This window comes from Leucopleurus acutus, assembly GCF_964270905.1.
Source record: "Leucopleurus acutus genome assembly, chromosome: 10".
NCBI classification, from domain to species: Eukaryota; Metazoa; Chordata; class Mammalia; order Artiodactyla; family Delphinidae; genus Leucopleurus; species Leucopleurus acutus.
Genome location: NC_139153.1, coordinates 72,842,391 through 72,855,476, shown reverse-complemented (window position 1 = coordinate 72,855,476; position 13,086 = coordinate 72,842,391). Strand labels below are relative to the sequence as shown.

The window sequence follows — 13,086 nt, the reverse complement described above, 5'->3', positions numbered from 1 at the left end:
TTTATAATCTTGGAGTAGGGAAAGGCTAAGTATGTCACAAGACGCAGAAGTCATAAAAGAAGATTGCCAAATGTGATGACAAAACATTTTTAAATTCTGCATGATAAAAGAAAAAAAAACATGAATAAAGTCAAAGACTAAAAAACCCCCAAAAAACATACGACGGGAAAATATTTTCAATTCATATCGCAAACAGCTTTTCTCCTTAATACATAATTCCTATTTTTAAAAAGTCAGCTACCCTGCAGAAAATCAAAGGGTATGAAAAATCAGTTCATAAAAAAAGGAAAGACAAGTAGCTCCTAAACATGTAAAAGTAATCACCCTCACTTAGAATAAGAGAAATGAAATTAAAGTTACAATGAGATACTATTATTTGTCAGATTGGCAAAGATAAAAAAGTTTGGTTAAGGACTATGCTAGTCAGGAAATGGGAAATAGGGACTTTTATACCCTGGTAGTGAGAGTGTAAACTCATGTGACCTCTGGAGAGGACAATTTAGCAGTCGCTTTCAAAGTTTTAAGGGCACAAATCCCTTCACCTAGCAAATATTTCCAGGTACTCGTCCCGCAGATATTCTTCTACACGTGTGAAATGATATGTGTATAAGAATATCCAGTGTAGCATGACTGGTTTTAGCAAAAGACTAAAAACCTCGATGTCAGGGGTAGGGGGTTTCTTCTTAAGGTGATGGAAATGTTGTGTAATTAAACCACTGAATTGTACACTTTACAGGGTACATTTTATGGTATTTAAATTCTATTTAAAGCATTTTTAAAAACTCTATGTCCATAATGAAAGAGGTGTGTACCTTTCTTGTTCCTTTGATCATATATCTTTCTAAGTCAGTCTGTATAAATATGCCTCATTTTTCTTTGTATTTTTGAATTTTATTTTTTACACTGCAGGTTCTTATTAGTTATCTGTTTTATACATATTAGTGTATACATGTCAATCCCAATCTCCCAATTCATCCCACCACCACCCTCCACCCCCGCCACTTTCCCCCCTTGGTGTCCATGTTTGTTCTCTACATCTGTGTCTCTATTTCTGCCCTGCAAACCAGTTCATCTGTACCACTTTTCTAGGTTCCACATATATGCATTAATATACGATATTTGTTTTTCTCCTTCTGACTTACTTCACTCTGTATGACAGTCTCTAGATCCATCCACATCTCTACAAATGACCCAATTTCATTCCTTTTTATGGCTGAGTAATATTCCACTGTATATAACTGTATATATGTACCACAACTTCTTTATCCATGTGTCTGTCGAGAGGCATTTCGGTTGCTTCCACGACCTGGCTATTGTAAATAGTGCTGCAATGAACACTGGGGTGCATGTGCCTTTTTTTTTTTTTTTTTTTTATTCGGTACGCGGGCCTCTCACTGCTGTGGCCTCTCCCGTTGCGGAGCACAGGCTCAGTGGCCATGGCTCACGGGCCCAGCCGCTCCGCGGCATGTGGGATCTTCCCAGACCGGGGCACGAACCCGTGTCCCCTGCATCGGCAGGCGGACTCTCCACCACTGCGCCACCAGGGAAGCCCGCATGTGCCTTTTTGAACTATGGTTTTCTCTGGGTATACGCCCAGTAGTGGGATTGCTGGATCATATGGTAATTCTATTTTTAGTTTTTTAAAGGAACCTCCATACTGTTCTCCACAGTGGCTATATCAATTTACATTCCCACCAACAGTGCAAGAGGGTTCTCTTTTCTCCACACCCTCTGCAGCATTTGTTGTTTTTAGATTTTCTGATGATGCCCATTCTAACTGGTGTGAGGTGATACCTCATTGTAGTTTTGATTTGCATTTCTCTAATAATTAGTGATGTTGAGCAGCTTTTCATGTGCTTCTTGGCCATCTGTATGTCTTCTTTGGAGAAATGTCTGTTTAGGTCTTCTGCCCATTTTTGGATTGGGTTGTTTGTTTCTTTAATATTGAGCTGCATGAGCTGTTTATATATTTTGGAGATTAATCCTTTGTCCGTTGATTCGGTTGCGAATATTTTCTCTCATTCTGAGGGTTGTCTTTTTGTCTTGTTTATGGTTTCCTTTGCTTTGCAAAAGCTTTTAAGTTTCATTAGGTCCCATTTGTTTATTTTTGTTTTTATTTCCATTACTCTAGGAGGTGGATCAAAAAAGATCTTGCTGTGATTTATGTCAAAGGGTGTTCCTCCTATGTTTTCCTTTAAGAGTTTTATAGTGTCCAGTCTTACATTTAGGTCTTGAATCCATTCTGAGTTTATTTTTGTGTATGGTGTTAGGGAGTGTTCTAATTTCATTCTTTTACATGTAGCCGTCCAGTTTTCCCAGCATCACTTATTAAAGAGACTGTCTTTTCTCCATTGTATATCCTTGCCTCCTTTGTCGTAGATTAGTTGACCACAGGTGTGTGGGTTTATCTCTGGGCTTTCTATCTTGTTCTATTGATCTATGTTTCTGTTTTTGTGCCAGTACCATATTGCCTTGATTACTGTAGCTTTGTAGTATAGTCTGAAGTCAGGGAGTCTGATTCCTCCAGCTCTGTTTTTTACCCTCAAGACTGCTTTGGCTATTTGGGGTCTTTTGTGTCTCCATACAAATTTTAAGATTTTTTGTTCTAGCTCTGTAAAAAATGCCATTGGTAGTTTGATAGGGATTGCATTGAATCTGTAGATTGCTTTGGGTTGTATAGTCATTTTCACAATATTGATTCTTCCAATCCAAGAACATGGTATAGCTCTCCATCTGTTGGTATCATCTTTAATTTCTTTCATCGGTGTCTTACAGTTTTCTGCATACAGGTCTTTTGTTTCCCTAGGTAGGTTTATTCCTAGGTATTTTATTCTTTTTATTGCAATGGTAAATGGGAATGTTTCCTTAATTTCTCTTTCAGATTTTTCATCATTAGTGTAGAGGGATATAAGAGATTTCTGTGCATTAATTTTGTATCCTGCAACTTTACCAAATTCATTGATTAGCTCTAGTAGTTTTCTGGTGGCATTTTTAGGATTCTCTATGTATAGTATCATGTCATCTGCAAACAGAGACAGTTTTACTTGTTCTTTTCCAGTTTGTATTCCTTTTATTTCTTTTTCTTCTCTGATTGCTGTGGCTAGGCGTCCAAAACTATGCTGAATAATAGTGGTGAGAGTGGACATCCTTGTCTCATTCCTGATCTTAGAGGAAATGCTTTCAGTTTTCCACCATTGAGAATGATGTTTGCTGTGGGTTTGTCATATATGGCCTTTATTATGTTGAGGTAGGTTCCCTCTATGCCCATTATCTGGAGAGTTTTTATCATAAATCGGTGTTGAATTTTGTCAAAAGCTTTTTCTGCATCTATTGAGATGATCATATGGTTTTTATCCTTCAATTTGTTAATATGGAATATCACATTGATTGATTTGCGTATATTGAAGAATCCTTGCATCCCTGGGATAAATCCCACTTGATCATGGTGTATGATCCTTTTAATGTGTTGTTGGATTCTGTTTGCTAGTATTTTGTTGAGGATTTTTGCATCTATATTCATCAGTGATATTGGTCTGTAATTTTCTTTTTTTGTAGTATCTTTGTCTGGTTTTGGTATCAGGGTGATGGTGGCCTCATAGAATGAGTTTGGGAGTGTTCCTTCCTCTGCAATTTTCGGGAAGAGTTTGAGAAGGATGGGTGTTAGCTCTTCTATAAATGTTTGCTAGAATTCACCTGTGAAGTCATCTGGTCCTGGACTTTGTTTGTTGGAAGATTTTTTATCACAGTTTCAATTTCATTACTCGTGATTGGTCTGTTCATATTTTCTATTTCTTCCTGGTTCAGTCCTGGAAGGTTATACCTTTCTAAGAATTTGTCCATTTCTTCCATTTCTTCTCTATGTTTTATTGGCATAGAGTTGCTTGTAGTAGTCTCTTAGGATGCTTTGTACTTCTACGGTGTCTGTTGTAACTTCTCCTTTTTCATTTCTAATTGTATTGATTTGAGTCCTCTCCCTCTTTTTCTTGATGAGCCTGCCTAATGGTTTATCAATTTTGTTTATCTTCTCAAAGAACCAGCTTTTAGTTTTATTGATCTTTGCTATTGTTTTCTTTGTTTCTATTTCATTTATTTCTGCTCTGATCTTTATGATTTCTTTCCTTCTACTAACTTTGGGTTTTGTTTGTTCTTCTTTCTCTAGTTTGTTTAGGTGTAAGGTTAGATTGTTTATTTGAGATTTTTTTGGTTTCTTGAGGTAGGCTTGTATAGCTATAAACTTCCCTCTTAGAACTGCTTTTGCTGCATCCCATAGGTTTTGGATCGTAGTGTTTTCATTGTCATTTGTCTCTAAGTATTTTTTGATTTCCTCTTTGATTTCTTCAGTGATCTCTTGGTTATTTAGTAATGTATTGTTTAGCCTCCATGTGTTTGTGTTTTTTTACATTTTTTCCCCTGTAATTTATTTCTAATCTCATAGTGTTGTGGTCAGAAAAGATGCTTGATATGATTTCATATTTCTTAAATTTACTGAGGCTTGATTTGGGACCCAAGATGTGATCTATCCTGGAGAATGTTCCGTGCGCACTTGAGAAGAAAGTATAATCTGTTGTTTTTGGATGGAATGTCCTATAAATATCAATAAAATCTAACTGGTCTATGGTGTCATTTAAAGCTTGTGTTTCCTTATTAATTTTCTGTCTGGATGATCTGTCCATTGGTGTAAGTGAGGTGTTAAATTCCCCCGCTATTATTGTGTTACGGTCAATTTCCTCTTTTTAGTTGTTAGCAGTTGCCTTATGTATTGAGGTGCTCCTATGTTGGGTGTGTATATATTTATAATTGCTGTATCTTCTTCTTGGATTGATCCCTTGATCATTATGTAGTGTCCTTCCTTGTCTCTTGTGACATTCTTTATTTTAAAGTCTATTTTCTCTGATATGAGTATTGCTACTCCAGCTTTCTTTTGATTTCCATTTGCATGGAATATCTTTTTCCATCCCCTCACTTTCAGTCTGTATGTGTCCCTAGGTCTGAAGTGGGTCTCTTGTAGACAGCATATATACGGGCCTTGTTTTTGTATCCATTCAGAGAGCCTGTGTCTTTTGGTTGGAGCATTTAATCTATTCACGTTTAAGGTAATTATTGATATGTATGTTCCTATGACCATTTTTTTAATTGTTATGGGTTTGTTTTTGTAGGTCCTTTTCTCCTCTTGTGTTTCCCACTTAGAGAAGTTCCTTTAGCATTTGTTGTACAGCTGGTTTGGTGGTGCTGAATTCTCTCGGCTTTTGCTTGTCTGTAAAGCTTTTAATTTCTCCATCAAATCTGAATGAGATCCTTGTCAGGTAGAGTAATCTTGGTTGTAAGTTCTTCCCTTTCATCACTTTAAATATATCGTGCCACTCCCTTCTGGCTTGTAGAGTTTCTGCTGAGAAATCAGCTGTTAACCTTATGGGAGTTCCCTTGTACGTTATTTGTCATTTTTCCCTTGTTGCTTTGAATAACTTTTCTTTGTCTTGTAATTTTTGTCAGTTTGATTACTATGTGTCTCGGCGTGTTTCTCCTTGGGTTTATTCTGCCTGGGACTCTGCGCTTCCTGGACTTGGGTGGCTATTTGCTTTCCCATGTTAGGGAAGTCTTCGACTATAATCTCTTCAAATATTTTCTTGGGTCCTTTCTCTCTCTCTTCTCCTTCTGGGACCCCTATAATGCGAATGTTGTTGTGTTTAATGTTGTCCCAGAGGTCTCTTAGGCTGTCTTCATTTCTTTTAATTCTTTTTTTCTTTATTCTGTTCTGTGGCAGTGAATTCCACCACTCTGTCTTCCATGTCACCTATCCGTTCTTCTGCCTCAGTTATTCTGCTATTGATTCCTTCTAGTGTATTTTTCATTTCAGTTATTTTATTGTTCATCTCTGTTTGTTTGTTCTTTAATTCTTCTAGGTGTTTGTTCTTTAATTCTTCTAGGTCTTTGTTAAACATTTATTGCATCTTCTCGATCTTTGCCTCTATTCTTTTGAGGTCCTGCATCATCTTCACTGTCATTATCCTGAATTCTTTTCCTGGAAGGTTGCCTATCTCCACTTCAGTTAGCTGTTTTTCTGGGGTTTTATCTTTTTCCTTCATCTGGTACATAGTCCTCTGCCTTTTCATTTTGTCTATCTTTCTGTGAATGTGCTTTTCATTCCACAGGCTGCAGAACTGTCTGTCTCATTATTTTTAGTGGCTGTGTAATATTCCAGTGTGCATGAATCATGATTTATGCTCCCAAGTGCTGGGTGGAGGCAGAATATATACATGTGTTTGTAAATATTCAGACCCTGAAATGAGGCACAAATAACCAGCAACACCAGCTGCTTCTGTGAGGGAATCTGGGTGGCTGGAAACACAGAGGAAGGTATACACTTCACTTATATGTCCTTTTGTACCTCTTGAATGTTATGCCACATGCATGAAAGGCCTATTTTAAGAAATAAATACAATTAATATGGGAATTTCCTGGCAGTCCAGTGGTTAGGATTCTGGGTTTTCACTGCTTGAGGCCCAGGGTTTGATTCCTGGTTGGAGAACTAAGGTCCTGCAAGCCACACGGTGCCCCCCACACCAAATACAATTAATAAAACAAAGAGGATGGGGGAGACCCATGAAACACAAGAATCTCAAATCAGTCTCACTCTAGGTAAGCATACCAGAGATCAAATACCTGGAAAATTTTCAAGCAGCCTAATGGCCTCAAGAATAATCTACATCAGCTATCTGTAAGAAATATCTTCCAGACAGTCTGATTTTCATTAAGATCACAGAAAGATTTTAAAGACCTCTAAGACAGGGATAAAAAGGAAGATGACAGGCTATTTAAAATTTTTTTCATACAGTGGGAACAGTCTGAGCTCTCATATCAAAAAATGTATTGGTTTCAAGAACAGTTATTTCAGGAAAGCTAGCTAAGCAAATCAATTCTACTGATTTAAGATATTATAACCTAGCAGCCGTAGAAGAAAATTTTTAAAGTCATACACAGGATTTCAAATACTTCACAAAATGAAATTTGGTATGTGACTGCTATAACAAATGATTCTCTTCTCTTCCTTATATGCCTCTCTGTTCTTTTTCTTCTTCCAAAAACATTACATAGTGAAAATGACTAGGAAGCTAAAACTTTAAAAGATCACCAAGAGTCAATATAATAGGCTATCTTACCAACATACAAAAAATTACTGACATTTGCTTTATTTGCACTAATTTGGTATAGCATCAGTATATGCCATAATTTCCCAATCATTTACAAACAAATTTACCTTTAAAAGGTGCTGAGGCTAGCAGAGGGATCATCGGGAAACTTTATTTAAGCAATCATGAGCTGTGGAATGGTTGCAGTGTTCTCATGTGATCTGTGCCTGAGCTATTCAAGGTATAACGAGCTGTAGTCACTTTTATTTTTACCCACATATTTACCAGTTCCAGTGCTGTTCATTCCTTTGAGTAAATCCAATTTTCATCTGGTATCATTTTCTCCCTTCTGAAGGATTTCTTTTTTTAAAAAAAATTAATTAATTAATTTATTTTTGGCTGGGTTGGGTCTTCGTTGCGTTGTGCGGGCTTTCTCTAGTTGTGGCAAGCGGGAGTTACCCTTCGTTGTGGTGCGTGGGCTTCTCACTGCGGTAGCTTCTCTTTGCTGCAGAGCACGGGCTCTAGGCATGAGGGCTTCAGTAGTTGTAGCACGCAGGCTCAGTAGTTGTCACTTGTGGGCTCTAGAACACAGCCTCAGTAGTTGTGGTGCATGGGTTTAGCTGCTCCGCAGCATGTGGGATCTTCCCAGACCAGGGCTCAAACCCTCGTCCCCTGCATTGGCAGGCGGATTCTTAACCACTGTACCACGAGGGAAGCCCCTGGAGGATTTCTTTTAATATTTTTGTAGTACAGATCTGGTGATGAATTCTTTCAGTTTTCGTATGTCTTTAAAAAAAGTGTTTATTCTGCCTTCATTTTTGAAATGTATTTCATGGGACATATAGTTCTAGACTGAGTTTTTTCTTCTCTTTTGGATCTTTAAAGATATTGCTACACTGTTTCTTGCTTGCATTGTTTCCAAATAGAATTCTGCTGTCATTCTTACTTTTGTCTCTTTGTACATGATAGGTCTCCCCTCCCCACCCCACCCCCACTCCAATGCTTTAAACTTTTTCTCTTTATCACTGGTTTTAAGCAATCTGATTCTGATATGCCTTGGCATCATTTTCTTCATGCTTCTTGTGCTTGGGGTTCATTAAACTTCTAGGATCTGTAGGTTTATAGTTTTCCTCCAATTTAGAACAATTTCAGCCATTCCTTCATATATTTTGTGTCCCTACCCCTCCTTCAGGGACTCCAATTACCTACGATTATGCTGCTTGAAGTGGTTCCACAGTTCACTGGTGCTCTTTAAAAAAAATTTTTTTAAGTGTCCTTTTATCTCTCTGGCTTTCATTTAGGATAGTTTCTATTGCTATGTCTTCAAGCACACTAATTTTTTCTTCTGCAGTGTCTAATCTGCTTGTTAATTGCATCCAATGTATTTTTTATTTTCAAACATTGTAGTTTTCATCTCTAGAAGTTGGGGTTTTTTTAATATCTTCCATTTCTTTATTTAATATGTTCAATCTTTCCTCTACCTTCTTGAAATTATGCAGAATAGTGACAGCTTTTTAATGTCCTTCTCTACTAATTCTATCATTTATATCATTTCTGGGTCTTTTTCTACTGATTGATTTTTGTCCTCCTCATAGTGGGTGGTGGTATTTTTCTCCTTCTTTGTATGCCTGGTACTTTTTTACTGGATTCCAGACATTGCTAATTTTACATTATTGAGTACTGGATATTTTTGTATTCCTATAGATACTTTTGAACTTTGTCTAGGACACAATTAAGTTACGTGTAAATGGTTTGACTCTCTTGAGGTCTGCTTTTAAGCTTTGTCAGTCTTTAGTCTAGGGCTAATTTTGCCCTACAGTGAGGCAATACCCTTCCGAGTACTTCACTTGATGTCCCATGAATTACAAGGATTTTTGCAGTCTTGCAGGTGGGAACACAAACTCTTCTCCGCCCTGTGTGAGCTCCAAGTGTTATTTCCTATAATGCTTTTGGTTGATTCTTTCCCATGACTTGGGTAGTTTCCCCACACACATGTACCGATAGGTTACCAGCTGAAGACTCAAGAGAGACTCTCTGCAACTCTCCAGGGTTTTATCTTCATGTAGCTCTCTCCTCTGGTGCTCTGCCCAATGAGTTTTAGCCACTTTTACCCCCCAGCTGCATCAGCTCAACTCAGGAAGATTACTAGACTCCATCTGGATTCCCCTTCCCTGCGCTATGGCCTGAAAACTCCCCAGACAGAAGCTGGGGCAGTTACAGGGCTTACCTTATCTGTTTTCTATTTCTCATGAATCCCTGTCCTGTGCTGCCTGATATTCAATGTCTAAAAACCATTGTTTAATATATTTAATCTAATTTTTAACTGTTTTATGCAGGAAGGTCAATCCAATCCCTGTCAGTGCATCTTGGTCCTATAGCGATTTTTAAGGTTTTGGAAGAAATCACTTTAGAAGGTAAGAACAGCTTATATGAGTTCATTAGCATGAATTATAGAATCAGAGCATCCTCAAAGGAGGAAAGGAGAAAGGGAGGACAGTAAATTGTAGTTTTATCCCCTGCCTCCTTCTGTTTTCTACCCTGAAGAATAGCTTAGGGAATGGGGAAAGCCGCTTCACTAACTACTACCTTTAATGAACTTGTTCAGTGGTTGAAAAGAATAAGCATTTAAACAACATTTAGCACCCACTATGTGCCAGGTCCTCTGTTAAGGACTGGGAATATCAAATGAGTATGACATAAAATGCAATAATAAATGTAAATACCCTTAACATTTTTGTAGGACTGTAAAAGCAAGGCCAAGAAGTAAATTATTCTGTTTAAGCAAACAATATTCTGATAAGTGTCATGATGAAACAGTTACACCATAAAACAGTCACTTACCCAGGGCAAGTAACTGTTTACGTCACCTAAGATATAAAGTATTTTCATCTTATTCCTTTTACTATATTGTCATTGTTATGGACTGTTAAATTTTATTTTTATTATTTTTTGGCTGCACCGTGCAGCACACGGAATCTTAGTTCACCAACCAGGGATCAAACTTGTGCCCCCTGCAGTGCAAGCACAGAGTCTTAACCACTGGACCACCAGGAAAGTCCCTGGACTGTTAAATTTTGTAATTGCAAGGCTGTGTCCAACTTCCTGGCACAGTTCCTGATTGTAAGGAACTCCCTTTCTTTGGGGAGAGAGATGCAACAATTCATCACAACGCAAGGTAAGAAGTGCTAGAGCTTTTGGCGGGGGTTCCCAAGCTTTTTCAGGTGAAGTCACTGGTCATTTTTTCTGTGAAATAATATGACATTTTACTAGGAGAAAACACTAGTATATTTTCACAATTATGCCCATTTGTAAGAAAAAGAAGCTGTCAAACTCAACAAGGTGGGCTCTGAGTTTTTCCTTTGTTATTCAACCAAGACCTTCATTCTTTTTGTAACTAGCTAGAGCATACTAACAGCAAGGAAGAAAGGTGGAAAAAACTAAGAACATTATTAGGAGAAAAACTTAGGAATCAAAAAAAAAAAAATATTCCAGGCCTTAAAGCTGCTTTAATTCCAACTTGGAATGAGGTGGAATAGAAACAAACCTAATATATTAAGCAATCCAGCTGGCTCAACAATGCACTATAACATGGGGGGAAAGAGTGACCAACCTTGGGGGGTCAGGGAGAAGTCTGGCCAGGCTTTACAGGGGCTGGGGACATGTACAGGTCGGGGCGGGTGGGACACGGAATTTGGAAAGGGCTTGTTCTGGATACTGACATTGACTAGGCTTGTGATTACTGACAAATTCCAATCTCTCAGGGCCTGCTTTCTCATCTTTAAATGAAATTAATAGTCACATCAGTGATTTAAAAACTCTGATCCCCGGGGAACTAGGATTCTCCGAGGGGTCCAGGAGCTGTCTTGGAGGCCTAAAGGTTGGTGGTAGAGGCACTGTAGTGCTCCACTTCTCCCCTTTAACTGAGTGATAGAACTCTTAACTGGGAGAAAAAATTTGAAAATCATTTAACTTATCCAACTCCAGAACTCAGTGATTTGTTGTGTGCTGTAAAGGAATGACCTTTAATGGTGGTCAAACTGAAAATGGAAACACAAGGATCCACAGAAAGCAAGACATTCATGATTATTTTAGCAAGAGAACAGTGATAAATATATCAAACTTCTTTAAGATAAATTCCAACATAGTGATAACGATCCTAAGTTTACTGACTATAGAACCATTAATCACACACAGATTGGTGTTTCTCAAACTGGGATCTGCAGAAGTAATCTTGGGTGGTCTGAGTTCTCAAGTTGGAGAAACATCAACAGATTTTAAAACCAGCCAGAAACACACATGCTGAAAATTTTCAGGGCTGATAAAATTTCTGCTTAACATGTTTACTAAAAGCCTCTCAAAATCTTGAGATCTAATGGGAATCTACTGACCGAAGACCTGTGTATGCATTGTCTGACTGATGCAAAGATGGTCCTGGGGAAAACATTTCCAGGTCTCTCTTTATCCTCCTTTAATCTCAACTGCCAGTGCTGTGCCAGGCTGGGTAGAGTAGGTCTAAACAAAGGATGGCATCAAAAGAGACTGTGGGTTGGGTCTCAAGTCTTTGAGGTGGATCAAGAGATACCAAACTCTGGAAGTAACAAAGCCCTGCAGCGTGGGAGGATGCACTTAACTGCCTACTCTCTCCCACTGCACAGCTAGTGGTGGTAAAGAACTCTGGGTATTACGTTATGGCTCAAGTATAGTGGACTAAAAGACTGACTTCAAATCTAAATGTTACTAACAGACTACCTTCTAGAAGCTTACTGTAAAAAACATATTACAGTGCTACCATCAAAAGTAGGAATCTTGTCATATTCATCTTCATATCCCCAGCAAATAGCACATAAACAGGTATAATAAATACTTAATAAATATCCCGGGTTTAGATGTAGGGCAGCTGTGGAGAAAGAGCCACCTGAGTGCTGGGCGAGAGCCTTCCAGGGTTCTTTGGGGCTAGAGGAATCTTGAAACCATGGATCACCTATATATGTTTTGAGACATGCTTTAGATGTTTTTTTCTGGAAGCCCTGCAACTACCGTAAAAATTGAATGTATTGTTGAAAAGACATATGGCCAATGGTGGCAGAGTCTACCTAGAACCATGCTTCGTGGTGTTCCAGGAAAAACCTTTCGGCTTGTTGGTTATATTATTCAGTCTGGCTGTATAACTCATTGTGTTTTTGAAGACTTTGGTGGTGTTGTCATGTGTTCTGAACCATCAATAGAGCTTAAAATTCAAAATTCAGATATTGTCTTTGCAGAAAATTTTAGTCGACATTTTTATGGTGACACTGTGATTGCAAAAAGCCCGAGTGATCCAAAATCAAATATTTGTAAAAGAGTAATTGGTTTGGAAGGAGACAAAATTCTTATCAATAGTCCATCAGGTTTATTTAAAAGCACAGTTATGTGCCAACGGGTCATGTTTGGTTAGAAGGTGATAATCTATAGAATTCTACAGATTCCAGGTACTGTGGACCTGTTCCATATGGACTAATAAGAGGATGTATCTTCGTTAAGATTTGGACTCAATGATTTTGGATTTCTACATGACAGCCCTAATGGCCACAGATTTTCTGATTGGCAAGCATTTATTCTTTTGATTTGATTACTGTCTTCTGTTCAAGTGAATTTATTATTGTCACTAAAACCATGTACTTGCTAATAAACTATTTGCTATTCAAAATAAATAAATAAATAAATAAATAAATAAATAAATAAATGTAGGGCAGCTGCATTTTATGCAAATATTGTGTTCCCAAAGGCCTTGCCTTAAAAACTCACATAATTCTAGTTTAATCCTGAAAAAGACATTTATAATTTCCCAAAGTCCATCAGCATTGAAAATTTGCTATTACATTCTGTTAAAAATTTTTTTAAGGGTTTCCCTGGTGGCGCAGTGGTTGAGAGTCCACCTGCCTATGCAAGGGACGCAGGTTCGTGCCCTGGTCCGGGAGGA

General features: G+C 38.0%; 1 protein-coding gene and 1 pseudogene across 3 annotated transcripts in view; one reads left to right on the top strand and one right to left on the bottom strand.

Annotated features, from left to right (window-relative positions):
* Positions 1 to 13,086, bottom strand: part of BICRAL (BICRA like chromatin remodeling complex associated protein) — a 102,429-nt gene that overhangs the window by 37,005 nt on the left and 52,338 nt on the right. The window lies entirely within an intron of this gene.
* Positions 12,171 to 13,076, top strand: LOC309968057 (mitochondrial inner membrane protease subunit 1-like; annotated as a pseudogene). Its single transcript has one exon. The product of its transcript is annotated as a mitochondrial inner membrane protease subunit 1-like (transcript).